Genomic DNA, 15711 nt, shown 5'->3' on the forward strand with positions numbered 1-15711 from the left:
AATTTGTGTCAAAAGACCACTACCAAAAAAAATTGTAAGGTTTTACTTTATCAGCATTTTGAAAACGAACAAAAAAACAATTGTACATTAACACGCACAAGGACATGGGGCATCCACAATAACTACTTTCACTACGTTTAAAACATCTGTATGGAGCCCCTAAAGGTTCATGGTCTTTTACACACCTCCTTCACTGTGTTTACAAACAGCTGAATAGAGATCTAGGCTGCTATGTTTTAACCACACACACACACACACACACACACACACACACACACACACACACACACACACACACACACATTGAGCTGCCCGATTATTCCCCCTATTACTCGTTTTAAGGAGATGTCCGGTAACCAGGGCGCATGATGTGTGTGTGTTTGTGCTCTGCTCAGCTCCGCTCTGTGTGTTCGATGTGTGTGTGTGTCCGACACCAGCATTTGTTTTCAAATTACCATGAACAGTAATTTATACACATCTGGCTAACTCCATAGGTATATGTGTACTCCCAAGTGAAAGAAATTAGTTTAATCTTAATCTCGATGTAGTGCTTAGCCCTGTCGGAGTGCACCGGAACGAACGACACTATCATATCTTCTGAACACACACACACACACACACACACACACACCTTCTTCATAAAACTAATAAGAAAGAAGAAACCTTAAGAAAGTATATCGTGCGCACAAGATAGTTTTATTTTTATTTTATATGAGCCTTTAGGGGCTCCGTACATCTGCATCATCCTCATTGCCAATCCTTATGACCCAGACCAACTGAATGTATTCACCCACAGTAACTTTAATTCTCAGCACTCACAGACACAGCAGTGTTGGACAGTCACAGGTTGTTCTGTTCTGGGCTCACAGAGCAACGGTCAGCTAATGATGATCCCTGGGTTGACTGAAAGAGTGAAAAGCAACACGCTGTAGAGTTTGCACCAAGTCATTGAAGTATGGATGAAACTCTTGAAAGTCTTGAAGATAGCCTGCAGGGCGGCTCTTAAGTTCTGAGATACTTTGTATTCACTTGGCACCAGGCCATGCCCTTGTTATGAAGTGTGAGAGGGAAGTAGTGCCGAGTCTAATAGTCATGAGCTTAACAGGCATTTCATAAAAAAAACTGTTTTAGACACATTTGAATCTTGAGCTGATGACGAAATGTGAATGAATCACCAAGGTTATTACAAATCATACCGAAAGTAACACAAATACCTGTAGCCAACTTCATGGTAATCCTTCCAATAAATACTAAGAAATGTCACTAAGTCCATCAAAGTCATTTGGATTATTTCTCTCTGAACCATTGATATCTGTACCAAATGGGATGGCAATCCATCGCTTTGTTGACAATATATTTCACTTAAAATTCAGAAAATTACGAAATGTAATGACATTCCTCATTTAATTTCGCATATACAAAAGTTCATGGCAATCTATGCAATGACTTTTGAGATGGTACTGGTAATTGTTTCGCTGAATAAAGGCTGCCATAAGTGGATAATTCCCTTTCTACAGATACACAAACACAGAGAGACACTCCCCAGCAGTGAGAATGACACAATACAAAGGGCTTAGCATTGTTGTAACACAGACAATGACATCCAATAAAAGCATTTGAACTTTAAGCTTGTTCGCTCCATTGAGAGGGGTGCTGCTTCCACAGAAATCAAATAACTCAAGTCAACCTTTGCCACCACTTACGGTAGCTGAGTGCAATTCACCTAGAACAAGGCCCTGTAATTTAAAAATCACCTTTGTGTTGCTGTCTGGGGGAGTCAGTGCTGTTCAGCTGTCAGTGACTGAAAGAGACGTTGTTTACCGCAATCACAGTGCGAGCAGAAGCACTGCAGATTCCACATTTTAAATCCTGCAACTTAGCTTGACCTCTCCAATGGCCAGGTAGAAAAGCTCAGCAGAATGCCACACTGAGATCAGAGCTCTAGGGGATGTAGAGGATGACAAATAAATAACCTATTTAATGTGGTCGGCACAGGGAAACAGATGTTGGCCCATCACACACTGAGGAGGTAGAAGTCATGGGGGAAATAATCTTCCCATTTTTTTCCTACCTGAAAAATTCAAAATTCAATACATTTTTCTTTCAATAAGATATCCCCCTGTGAATTGTGGTGGTAAACAATATTAACTTTTTCAAACTCTTCAGTATATGGTCTATTTTTCAGTGTGAATATGTGTTCAAAAGATCCATACGGCCCTACATGATATACTATAAATAAACACAGCTCTATTATAAGAAAAATAAATAGAGTTTTAGCACTGAACTACAGTTAGAAAGAACGTGTCCTGGGCTGACAGGAGTTTCTCAAGTGTTCCTCACAAAGTTTTTTCCAAGTTTTGATTGACACTGTACTGGTATAAGTAATCAGACTGATCAGATATTCTATAGTTCCTCTTCACATAGTCTCAATTCAAAATGTATGAGCCCATCCAATTTTTGATTTCAGCCAAATTACAGCTGAGATTTGAACAGTTTTTCCAGACAAATACGTAATTAATTATTAATGCAGTTGACCAGGTTTGGCTGGGGTCAAGCAGAATGTTGTCTTTATTAGAGAGCAGTCTGCTCACACATTGATCAAAAACACAGAAAAAACACAGAATTCATGTCTTGGAGTTCAGCCTGACACATTACTTATTCATTAGAGCTGGGAATATCTTGCACTAGCCTGCAGTGTTCAGTATACTCTGCATCAGATTACCAAGAAAATCTGAGACTTGTAGGATCTCAATTTCAGCCATAGCCTTTTGTGATTAATAACATTTGTCACCATATCTGAAGAAGTGCAGGGTAGACTATTGTTGCTCTCACAAAATGTTTGCACAATGAGAATTTTGATAGAAAATTAATTAGTGTGGATATAATAACAAAGTGGGTAAAGGCAAATAATAAAACAACTCTAAAATAAAAAAAAGACAACATTTAATCCACAATCTAAGACAATATCAAGTCTAATATTAACCCGTTTAATAGTAACCAGGACTGTACATACATAAAACCTGCACTGTTTTTATAAGCTTTAACCTGCACTCACATCTGCACACTTATGTCAATATATTTAACAATTCAAATATGTATATATGTCCATTCAAATGACCAACGTTTTACGGACATATCTGTTTCAAGTTGCTTTATCACTTTATTTTCAAATTGTTGTATTATTATTATTTGTATTTGTATTGTATTTTATCTTTATTTTTTACCTTGTTTGAATCCTGTTTTTCAGTCTGACCCTGTTGCTGCTATAAACGCCTGAACTTCCTCACGGGGATAAATAATTTGCCATCTTATTTTATCACAATATCTATGTGTATGTGCAGCTGTAATTAGATATTACCAAGGTAATTCATTAATATAAACCTAATTTCTAATGTTGCTAACATAACATCACGTTTGGTGTGGATATCACGTGGAGTTTGTGAGGAGTCGAGACACTCAGTCACGGGCGACAGCACATGTGAACTCAGACCACGTTGGACTCATGTGAATCTGTGTTCATGGGGTCTCTGGAGGACCCCTGTGTGATCAGGCTCTCATCTGGCTCTGCCTCTGCCTCAGCCCAGGGGACGGGGCTTGTGTTAACACCATGACAGCATACGTAAGCTCCACCACAACAGAGTTAAAATCACATTAAGAGATGGCCTATTTGGCTGCAGCTCTTTAATTAACACCAATGAGGCTTTCACTTTCCGTTGAGTATTATGTTCTATCATCACTCCATCGATTGCTTATACTGTATGGCCCGTGAGATTGTATTTCTCTCCTGATGGAATTCAAGATGAGTTGTGATTGGCTGCAACTGCACAGCCATTTTATAATGAAATTCAGGGCACATATGGCATGTTATTATTTTATTTTTGGAAACAGGGCAGAGGAACAATTGTACAACTAAAAGTAAAAGTATCAGTGCAGAACTATCTACGGTACAGATGGTCCTCATTATCATAGCAATGATATTTACATACAAATCAGAAATTGAAGGAATTACCCTGTCATTTCTGCCTTTGCGAGGTGATCAAATTAAACAAAAATAAAAGGCAAATTAGTTATCTGATTATTTGCTGTCTTACAAGTTACAATGTATATTGTATATACTGTATATTGTAGCGTACACAGTATACTGTATGTATTTTTTTTTTCTATTTCTTTTTGGAAACATTTGCGATAAAGTAGATCATATGTTTTACCTGCCAAAAGATGTATCTACATAATCATCAGACAGTCAGTGATATTCTATTTTCTGCTCAAAGCAGATTTAATCAAACTGCATATCAAGCAATCAGAATGATTACGAAGTCTCCTCAATCCCACAAGATGCACTTCATGTGCTTTTTAAATACAACTGTCCATCCCAGAGGAGAAAAAGAGGACATTATTTCATTGGTTGTGCATACCGTACAACAGTGGTTCACACTGGTCTATAATGAGTGGTGAAAGTTGAGTATAAGCGCAAAAAAAAACCATAGGCAGAGCCATCAACTCCCTTATTTTATGAAAAGCAGAGGATAATTACCGTCATATAAAATCCAGCTTAACTTAAAAATAACTTCTGCTGTTTTGTTTTTAAATATGCCAATTAACTTGTGTTGTAAAAGAAATGCATAATACGTTGAAAAGTTGTACACATTCATAAGCTTTAAATTCTGGATACACTTCATTTTTTCTTTATTTCATTAGGTTCTAAACTTCAAATACACAGTTTATTTTTTATCTCTGGAAAATAAACTTAAATGGATGTTAAGTTTGCCTATGTGCCTTGACTATGGAGAAATGTGAACCCTAAGGTTATAAACACTCTAAACACTTTATACTTGAAATAACTTATTATGACCCAAGTAAAATCTTCAATTAGCAATAAAAAAATCCAATGAAACAGATATGCAGCAGTTAACCACACACATATTAAATGAAGCCCTGATAGCTTCAGATAATTTAAAGAAGTATTTGAATGCAACACAGCTGCCTGAATGTCATAGAAATAAGTTCTTCAGTGGCATTAACATACCCCGGTACTCTAAGACATCAGCCTTTGTGGCACGAGCATTTTAACAATGTTGATGGCTGACTGGGGTCTTAATCTGTGTTTATGTTATGTGCTCCGAACTTTAGTTCCAGGGCTGCACTGTTGATTTATGATTAGTTTGTGAACATATTCACCATTTATCCATCAATGAAAAAGGAATGGCTTCTTCGTAGACACTCTGCAAACAGAATATTAGTGAGCAAACGTGATATTGATGAGCTTGAGATGGCTGTGCCTGAGGAGGCCACCTGTTTGTATGTGGGCAGACATCCACCATATCCAACATGCAGAATCATTATCATTAAAGCCTTCCTCTGGATCAGGGTTTCCCAACCTTTTTCCCGAGAGCCCCCCCAAATGACTGGGGGGGGGGTAATTAAAGTTTAAAAGTCTCAAAAATGCTACAACTACTGTCACAATCTGGATGAATGTGAAGTATTTTGTTAAAGGAGAATGAAAGCGGAATTAAGGAGCACTATTGGAGTGACTTTGATGGTTATTGGACTCAGGATTAATTCATTTGGATTCCCGCTGTATGAAGAAATGAAAGGACGGCGCAAGTGGAAACAATTCACAAAGGGATTAAACTGTTTAAAACACATGCTCAAAGTAAGCCGGATTTTGCCGATGTGTTTATGTGGATTCAAAAGTAGTAAATAATCTACAAAATGGAGGAGACCGATCTGATCGGAGCAACTGTGACAAATAAACTGAAACCGGCATGGACAATGACTTTGTTTCAAAAATGCGCTTATCCAGAAAAGCCCGGTTTGGACACTTTACGGGCAGAAGAAACATTTCTATTAAAGAAAGAATTATACATTTCTGTATTTTTATGCCTTTAATAGCTACTAACTTGAAATTGTATTCAAATTAATTAATCAATTATTTTTTATATTTTATTGTAATGTAGAGACAAGGCCTTTTAGTGACAATCATGTATTGCGTTACAATTATATGTAAATTTTTTTAAAAAAAAAGTCTAAATATGATATTTGGCCTCAAATCATTTGAGACCTGGCGCCCCCACCCAGGTTGGGAACCACCGCTCTGGATGATGGTTTTAATGTAATGACATCAGGCATTGTTAAGTTGAACTGTTCCTGAAAGTAGAATCACATAAGCATGTTATGACATACACTACTACATAGTCAATGCTCAAGGGAGTGTTGGCTCTCTGCCTGAGGCCTGCACAACATATTTAATGGTTTGGAGTGGTTTCAAATAGTGCTTTGATCTACAGATGCGACCACATCCTGAGAGTTGGGGCAGTTAACATCAATGCTGTCTACCTGTTGGTTCAAAATGGTTCTCTGTAGTCTTGGTGAAGTCTAAATGTCACATCTAATGTGTTACTGAGCATCATCCGATTCATCTTTTTGCCTGTTTGCTACGGAGTCTGTTGCACCACTGGCTCATTGGTATTAAACGTAATTTCAGAGAAAATAAGGACTTATTGCAGAACTACGAGTTGAATAAGTGGGAGGGTGGGAGACGGACATAAAGACAAACTAAGATGTGTGAAGAGTTGAAGATGGTGAGTAAAAAGAGTTCATTTGAAAGCCTTGGTGAAACATTCATTGTGCCTGAGTGGTCATCTTGTGACTCACTTACAGTATGAATGGGCCAAAACATCATTATCAACCACTCCACCATTAAGCACCTGATACTGTAAGTGGGGTCTGCTGTATCTAATGAGACAGCACAATGAAGGATATAGAGCTTATGCAAGTGTTCATCTGCTAACAGGCAACATGAGGACCACTCTGTATGGAAGACATATCTATAAGAAACCCTTTCAAAAAAGATGTTCATTTAGGTGCTTCAAATTCATTTATTTTTAAAAAGGATTCAGGTTTATAAAACTCATATTTTCTACTTTTGGTAACTCACTCCAAGTAGACATCTGTAAGTTAGTTCGTTTTTTCTTAACTTTCAAATGAACATTGATTGAGCTTATCACTAATGGAAACAATTGCCTTTCATGATAAGGGTGCAGGCGGTATCTAACATGCAGAAGCTCAGAAACAGAAGGATACCCGATACTTAAGGATAATCTAAAGTAAATGCAATGCATTCTAGGAAGTATATGCAAATGAGCAAACAATGTTCTAACTTGAATTTGACGATCTGAGTAAAAAAGCATTAGGACATTTATTCAACAGAACTCTGACAGGGATAATTAAACACTTGAATTTGACAAACATATCTAACTACGCAGTTATAAGTTATTGTCATAACAGAGAGTACACATAGTGAAAGTAAAACACAACGTTCTCACTACGATTTGAATAACACATTACTGACACTTTCACTAACCAACATTTCAATCAAATGCATCACATTCAGTTTTATTGGATTTAGTAATCCCTTTAATGGTGTGGCCAAAAATAACCTGTCCGAGACCACTTGTGAGCAATGTTCTGTTCCAATGTTCTGTTCCAATGCATGTGTGGTGAACACATTTTCTACAAATAAAGTGTCTTTATATCCAATATTTAAAGTTCAGTAGTACAAAACACAGTTTGCCCCCCAGATTAAATGCTGCTGGGCTCATTTACATTACTTGTATTAGTAAAACATGTTTAAATTGAACATTTGCATTGACAATAATTTGGATCAGACTCGCTAAATATCAGAGCCTCACCATGGCTCTGAACATAAGAAAACTGCACAAAGTGGTGCGTTTTATGTCCTCTTGGTGTATGCATGGCAGTATGTTGTGCAGAGAAAAGAAGGCTCAATTTACAGTTCACTCAACAGTATTGGCTCGATAAATCAACAGCATCAAGCCAGACATCACAACAAGGACTTTCTCAAATAGAAGCCCTGAAGCCCACTTCTAAAGTAAAATATGGACAATACATGTTTGGATGAATCAGTTGTCAGATTCACCATATAATTGCCAATTTTATGTTAAAAATCGATGTCTAGAGGAGCATTTCCTATGGCAACAGTGATACTGTATCTGTGCCAAAGCTCCTGCAGCCAAAAGGTTTTCCAGGACGAGCACCGAACAAGACAGCCTGTCTATTGTGTTGAGGACAGTAAAGAAACACATTGCTGACAGCTCAAGGGAATAAAGTATTGTGCTGCTGCTTCGTTTAAAGAGACAATGACAAAAAAAAGTTGATTCGTCTCCATGGTGACTCCTCACTTTGAAAAGCTGCCCTGATTCCTCCAGCATGACTTGGTGCTAACAAGATATCTTTTTTTTAGCTACTTTAAACGTAGACAACAGCTCACAATGATAAGGTCTTATTGGGATCTCCATGAGTAATGGGCTATTACAATTTTGGGTAATGGCTTACACACCCAAAGTACACCCCCAAAAGCACAGCTGAGTAGACTTCTCCTTATAAAACTGTACTCAGTGTCCAGATGTTTTTATCAAGGTAAGGCAAGGCAAGGGACGTTTATTTATATAACACCTTTCAGCAAGCGGCAATTCAAAGTGCTTTAGACGTTTAAAAATAAATACAGCAGAAACACATTATATAATGGCATTTTACAACAGGCATTTAAAAAGCAAAGATAATAAATTAAACACAACAGTTATACAATACAAGCATAAAATGCATACTGCAGTGCGCATATGATCAGCTCAATTAAAAGCAGCAGCAAAAATATATGTTTTCAGTCTCGATTTGAAAATACTAAGAGTCTCTGTTTCGGGCAGTTTGTTCCAGATTGTCGGGGCATAATAGCTAAACGCTGCTTTTCCATGTTTTGCTCTTACTCTCGGAACCAGACTCAACTTACACCTTCAACGTCACTCAAAGGTTAATGAACTTTGGTGTCACCCTGTTCCATTCACAAGATTTGGCTCCTTGGTTTTACCAATCTAGGAATATTTTCTTTCTAACACATTGCATTCATATTAACATTCAGATTCACAATAGAAGAACGTATAAATGTTACTTAGTTAGACAACACAAAGATCAGATTTATCCTTTGTAATTCATTTTAAAAGATGTTCAGCTTTACGTAGAAAAGGATTTTAGTTAATCAGCTAATGATATCCTACATTTAGATGTCATAGCTTTTCTCTTTATGTGACGGTGAGTTTATAGTCCAATGTTTTTCCTACAGTATGCATATATTACAATAAAGATTGTGTCTTGGTTGCCAGTGTTGACATCAAAATGTGGTTACAATTTCCAAAGAGGCATCCAATAGAAGATTGACAATGGCTGCATACAATGGAGGTGTATGTATTTACAGACTTGAACTTGACATGTGGGAGATGACTTTAAAATAATGCAGTTTTTGTATTATTTGAATATCTGAAGTGATTATTTTGCCCATGACTATGGTGTTTCTGACAAGCACAACACCATCAGCCTTATGGTGCGTTCACACCGGACGCGATGCGAATATTCGCTTCGCTCTAATCGCTCATATCGCATCGCTCTAAACGCTCAAGTTTCACCGCGGCTGCCAGCTGTGTTTACTCGCATCATTCAAACAAGATGCGCTGGCTCGGGAGCTACAACTACAACTAAATGAACATATTTTACCGTGATTAAATTGTAATACACGTTTCTAAATGATGCCGACGTAACAACATACTGATACCGGTTAGTAAAAACCATGAATTAATGCTTGACAAGTCTGCAGACAAGACGGCAGGCGAAAAACCTTTTTAAATGCTTGTTTTATGAATGGAGATTGGGTCGACCAGGCTAAGCTAACGTTGTAGATCAGGGGTGGCCAACCAGTCAGAGGTTAAGAGCCACATGTTTTCTATGTTACTGCAAGGAGCCACATCAAACACACAGTCACTGATACCGCTTGTTTCAGTTTTTTGTTTTCTGGAGACAAGATTTCAACCACGTCACTGATTCATTTTTGTGGCATTGGGATATATTTTTAAAATCCTCTGGAGCAGAGAGAGGAGCTGTGTATTATTGTTATTGATTAATGCATCAGTGTTTCTTAGGGTCAAAAACACTAAACCCACAAATTAAAATGAAAGCGTTTAGTTTATTTAATAAAAGAGCACATGTTCAATGTGAAAAGTGACAGTAGTTATAGATTATTTGCAATTTGATGCTATATATATTTTAAAAAAGTATATATATAACACCTTGAATTTCAGGGGGGGCGCGGGGCTCCGTTGGCGGCTCGCAGTGCCCCTCCAAGACAATGGTAGGGGAAACACTGAATAGTGTTTAATCAACAATAGGTTTCCCCCCTCAAAGGTGATTGGTTCACTGCATTGCAGGTATTATTGTGATTGGCTGTTGGGCCACATCAAAATTAGACGCGCTGTCATCCTCTCATACTGACACCTCACACCACACATACACACGTAGGGAGAGCCGGGACGAAAGTAACACGGGACGAAAGTAACGGAGCGATTTTATCCGAGCCCAAACAACTTTGACCGGCCAAATTACGTCAGAATGATCAGCATTCAATACTTAACAGACCTACTAAATATCAGGTTTAACTGTCAGTGTTGTCACGATACCAACATTTTGGTTTCGATACCAAGTCAAGAATTGCGATTCCGATTATTTTTCTTAAAAAACGGGAAACAGTCTTAAATGTAATTATTGTGCTTTATGTCACACCAGAATCATAACACAAACTTTTAAACAATGAGAACAGTAAATACAATAAATGACAAGAATTCGTATTAAATAAAATTAATACATTTCTCACAGACGGGCCTCGTGGTGTCCGTAGGCTTGCCCTCACTGTCAGAGATATAGCTAAAATACTTCCAAATTTAGCTTCTGGCATATTTTTTGTCAACAAGCCGAGGTGCAGCGGCAGCTGCACTCCCACTTGCAGCCATGCTTCTCGTTTTCTCACATGCTCTGGCAGCTAGCGCGTGCACGAGAGAGGGGAGGGATTTAGAGCGTGCTTGAGAGGGGAGGGTGCAGGAACGGCTGCAGTGCAGGGAGTGGAAGCAGAGCGCTGAACACACACGGCTCTTATTAAAACAGCGCTTTCTCACCGGAGTACTTTCCCCCGTCATTCTTAAAGTACCGATACTAATGAAACGGAGGAATCGTAACGATTTTAACGACAGGGTATCGCGGTACCTTTCAAGTATCGGTACACCGTGCAACACTAGTCAGGAGTCAGTGTCTCTCCCCCAAACTCACACATATACAATTCGATATGAACTGAAGAGCCGCATGAAACTAGGCAAAGAGCCGCATGCGGCTCGAGAGCCGCGGGTTGGCCACCCCTGTTGTAGATGCTCACTCCACACTCATAACAACGGCCTACAGACATAAATAAACCAGTGACTGTATTCACCATGACACAGAGAGTCTGTGGTTTGTAGGCTACTTGTTTAACTTTTGTCCAGTTTCGGAACAGATATGAGGAGCTGTGAGCTCTGTGTGCTAACTGCTAACAGCTAACGGCTGATGTTTTCTGGTTGAACGTCAGTGACGGCAGGCTGAGATCCTCACCGCTGATTGGCTTCCGCGAGAACACGTCACGTGAATTTGACGCTCGAGTTGAACAAATTGAACTCTCGCGTATGACGCAGCACCGTTCAATCGCCTCAATCCACCGCTTCATGCTTGCCGTCGGAGCGAATTTGCGTCTGTCCGCATCTCTGCATTGACTTTACATGTAATCGCACCGCCCTCAAAAATCGCATGGTGTCTGGTGCGATTTTAAAGTCAATGCAGAGACGTGGACAGACGCAAATTCGCTCCGACGGCGCGCATGAAGCGGTTGATGCGAATGCCGCGGCGCGATTGAGGCGATTGGAGGGGGCCGCAACAACCGCTCGACTTCAATTTGACGCGATCTCGCGGTAGCCAATCGGCAGTGAGGATCTCAGCCTGCCGTCACTTACGTTGAACCAGAAAACCAAAACATCAGCCGTTAGCTGTTAACACAATTGTATCTGTATAAATAAAGGTTTGAAATTAAATTAAATTAAACACACAGAGCTCACAGCTCCTCATATCTGTTCAGACACTGGACAAAAGTTAAACATGTACAAACCACAGACTGTCTGTGTCATGGCGAATACAGTCGCTGGTTTATTTATGTCTGTAGGCCGTTGTTGTGGGTGTGGACGGAGCATATACAGCGTTAGCGGTATAATTTCCTTTTTGGCAGGCATGCTTAACACCGGAGCCTCGCTGCGGGGAAACTTTGGCGCTGTTCCGAGTTTGTTCTAATCCGTCAAAATGACGGACTGCTTTCAGATTTTTCCATCATTGTTAAAAAAAATCCGTCATAGACGGAAAATATTCGGTTAACGTGACCTCTGGGCTTACCTAAAGCCAGTTGAGTAGCACTTGAAATGTTTGGCTCTATGAAACCTGATGTACTTATATGATTCTGTTTTCTTCAAGTTTGTATTTTGTTGGTCGAACGCACTTATTGTAAGTCGCTTTGGATAAAAGCGTCAGCTAAATGCAATGTAATGTAATATACAGCGTTAGCTTAGCCTAATCGATCCGATCTCCATTCAGAAAACACGCATTTTAAAAGGTTTTTCGCCTGCCGTCTTATCTGCAGACTTGTCAAGCATTAATTCATGGTTTGTACTAACCGGTATCAGTATGTTGTTACTTCTGCATCATTTTGAAACATGTATTACAATTAAATCATGGTAAAATATGTTCATTTTGTTGTAGTTGTAGCCCCCTGGCCAGCGCATCTTGTTTGAATGATGCGAGTAAACACAGCTGACAGCCGCGGTGAAACTCGAGCGTTTAGAGCGATGCGATAGGAGCGATTAGAGCGAAGTGAATATTCACATCGCTTCCGGTGGGAACGCAGCATTAGAGGACACTTTTTCTTCTATTTCACTCTTTTCATGTTTCAACTGTAAGGACATTTGCAACTGATTTTCTTATAAGATTGTGGAAAAAGGTGTGGGGAAGAATATATTTATCAGAGGATTATTCTCCTTAAAAGCAGTGACTTCTCCCAAGATGATAGTTATGTCCTTGTGCTGCAAGTCTTTTTGACACATCTACAACACCTTGAATGAAACAATCTTTGAAAGGGATAAAACACATTTGGTAACAAAAAATGATTGCTGTCCATGCAGTCAAATACATTTTTCAGAGTTATTATTACTGTATATGAAGGCCAAAAAGAGCCAGCAGCTTGCATCTTCATGTGTGTTTAGTTTTCCATTTCATTGACTCTTTCCCCCATCTTTAAATCCTGATCTGAATGGCTTGTTGAATCTCGTGTTTTCTGACAGAAGCATTGGATTTCTTATTTCACAGTTTGTGGTTGGGTGGGCACTCCAGATAGTCAAATGCATGTGCACAAGCACTGCAGAAGAGAATTATTCATTATATGTCGCCTTTAATTCAGTGTGGAATGACTCTGTCTGGCACTCTTGCAGTACTTATCTCTTTTCCCTCTCTTTCTGGAATTGCTGTTGTTTGATGGCATGAAGCAAGTTTATAGAGACACAGTTTGTGTAGCTTCAACCTGTTAAAGTTTTCCTGGTCGGTATTTTGACTTTAAACCCACTGCAGTCAGTCTGGTGCATGGTCCAGTGACAGCAAAAAGCAAACAGCAATTTGACAATGTGTTAAATGAACTACTGCATCTAGGACATGATGAAATTTGAGAGTTGAATTAGTAAAAGTAACAGAATAGTTTGAAAGTTGACATCTCTGAGACGACTGCCTCACATAAGTTTGGATGCTTCAAGGTGAAAACCACATGATAAAATAAATTACTGTGACAAGTAACGTTAAATCCTAAGAGTCCTTATTTATCAGTAGTCCAAGCTTTATGTCCCCACTGCTGGAGAAATCACTCTGGAGATAATGGTTCTTATGAAAACGCTATGTTTATGTAATTGAGTTCTGTCAGCCCAACAGATTTGTCATCAGCTAAATATAGAGGTGAGTGAAGCCCTCATGTAACCTCGTAAAAAGGATGTCAAGGATTTCCAGGATGAAGGAGCAAAGCCGCTGAGGAAGGACAGATGAGAATAAGATATTTCCAGATATAAGAAAGGTTCACGCGCAGATTGTTTAAATAACATTTTTTGGCTTGCACATACAATTCTTATCCAAGCAATGTTTACTTGTTGAGTAAACGACCCATCAAAATGTTATATATTTCAATATGTGAGTAAATGCCAGATTGACTGTGCTTCATGCGCCTTCTTTTAGATAGCTTATTCCCTTTCATCAAGCAGACACACTAGCATAGAAGCGTAGTTGGCAAGACATCAGAGGTGCACTCCAAGAGCTATCAGTTAATTATACAGATGTCCTTCATGAGTATGCATTTAAGAGAAGGTTGTACAAATAACAGGAGAGGTGCAGTTAATTACACATCAAATATAAACACAACATTTAGTTTTGAATTAAAATCTTTCCACCACCGATCAATAATATAGAATAAGTTCTAAACTTATATTAAAGGTCACCTACTGTATTATGCAAAATCCACTTTTTCATGTCTTTTCTACATAAACATGTGTCCCCTCTGTGTAAAGAGATTCTGAAAGTTTCAGGAAAAAAGATTCTCTCTCTTTTTGCCCTGATCCATTTATATAAAAACCTGTCTGAAAATGAGCTGATCAGATTTTGGCCACTTTATGATGTCATAACGATGTTTTGGCTTGTGTAACCATTCGCCAATAACCAACCAAGGTAACTTCCCCCCATATCACCTGAATCTCCTCCTAGAGCACCATTGTGTTCTTTTTAACCAAATATCTCGCAGAGGGGAGTGGCTCCTTATTTTCAGCTAAAGTAACAGACAGAGAATCAGCACTTTTGAAACAGGGCTGAAACAGAGGGGTTTATGGGATGCTACAATGGGTGATCTGTTTGGTATTTGGAGCCAAACACTTCAGAGACATGTTTTGTATATATACTGTATATCTAAGACCTATAATATATTGAGGAAAAACAGTATAATAGGGGACCTTAAAAGGAAACATGATGTGGAAGAAAGACATTTATTGAATATGTATTCTATACATATTTCTATATACTGTAGCTTAAGATACACACAAATCAGGGGAACTTGAATTTCATTAGGATGACTACTCAGGACATCATGGATATCAGTATGACATTTCATAGAAATGCATCAAACAAATTGCTTCAGTAAAAAACAAGTCAACATGCTGTAGTACTAAAGCCAAGATCAGGGGATACCAAGACAGCTGGATGGACATTTCAGTCTGGACCAAAGAGATAGACTGACTGACTTCACTGGTGTCACTGCCAATAAACTCTCTCTTATGTTGCCGGCCTGCTGAGCTGAATCTGTGTTCTGACTGCATTAAATATGACATAGTTGTGACTAAAGAGGGTCTGCAATTCCAATTCATTGTAACTATGATTATGAAAAATGATGGACTGCAAAAACGATCAATCTTTTTAAACCTTTACACCTTTATTATGATACTTTTTCATATGACTGAGTGACATCTTCCAGACACAACGATTATTACTCAGTAACCTCAGTGCCATCTTCTAAAAAGGATCAGAAACAACAAGCAAGGATGAGTTCTCTTGAGGATGGAAGCACAAGGAATCAATAGAGGCAATCACAGTTAGATTTGAGGTGATGGCTGTGTGGAAAACAAATCTATGCAATTTCCTCTCGAGTCTTATGAAGAAATGACAAAACAGTTATTCCCATGTGCAGAATAAATGGAAGTAAAACCGGCTCTCTCCGGCACAATATCA

At 38.7% G+C, this 15711-nt stretch overlaps 1 protein-coding gene across 1 annotated transcript in view; it reads right to left on the reverse strand.

Moving 5' to 3' along the window:
• LOC117534174 (potassium voltage-gated channel subfamily D member 3-like) overlaps positions 1 to 15711 on the reverse strand; it is a 176671-nt gene that overhangs the window by 62879 nt on the left and 98081 nt on the right.

The sequence above is a fragment of the Gymnodraco acuticeps genome, unplaced genomic scaffold (assembly GCF_902827175.1).
Source record: "Gymnodraco acuticeps unplaced genomic scaffold, fGymAcu1.1, whole genome shotgun sequence".
Lineage (NCBI taxonomy): Eukaryota > Metazoa > Chordata > Actinopteri > Perciformes > Bathydraconidae > Gymnodraco > Gymnodraco acuticeps.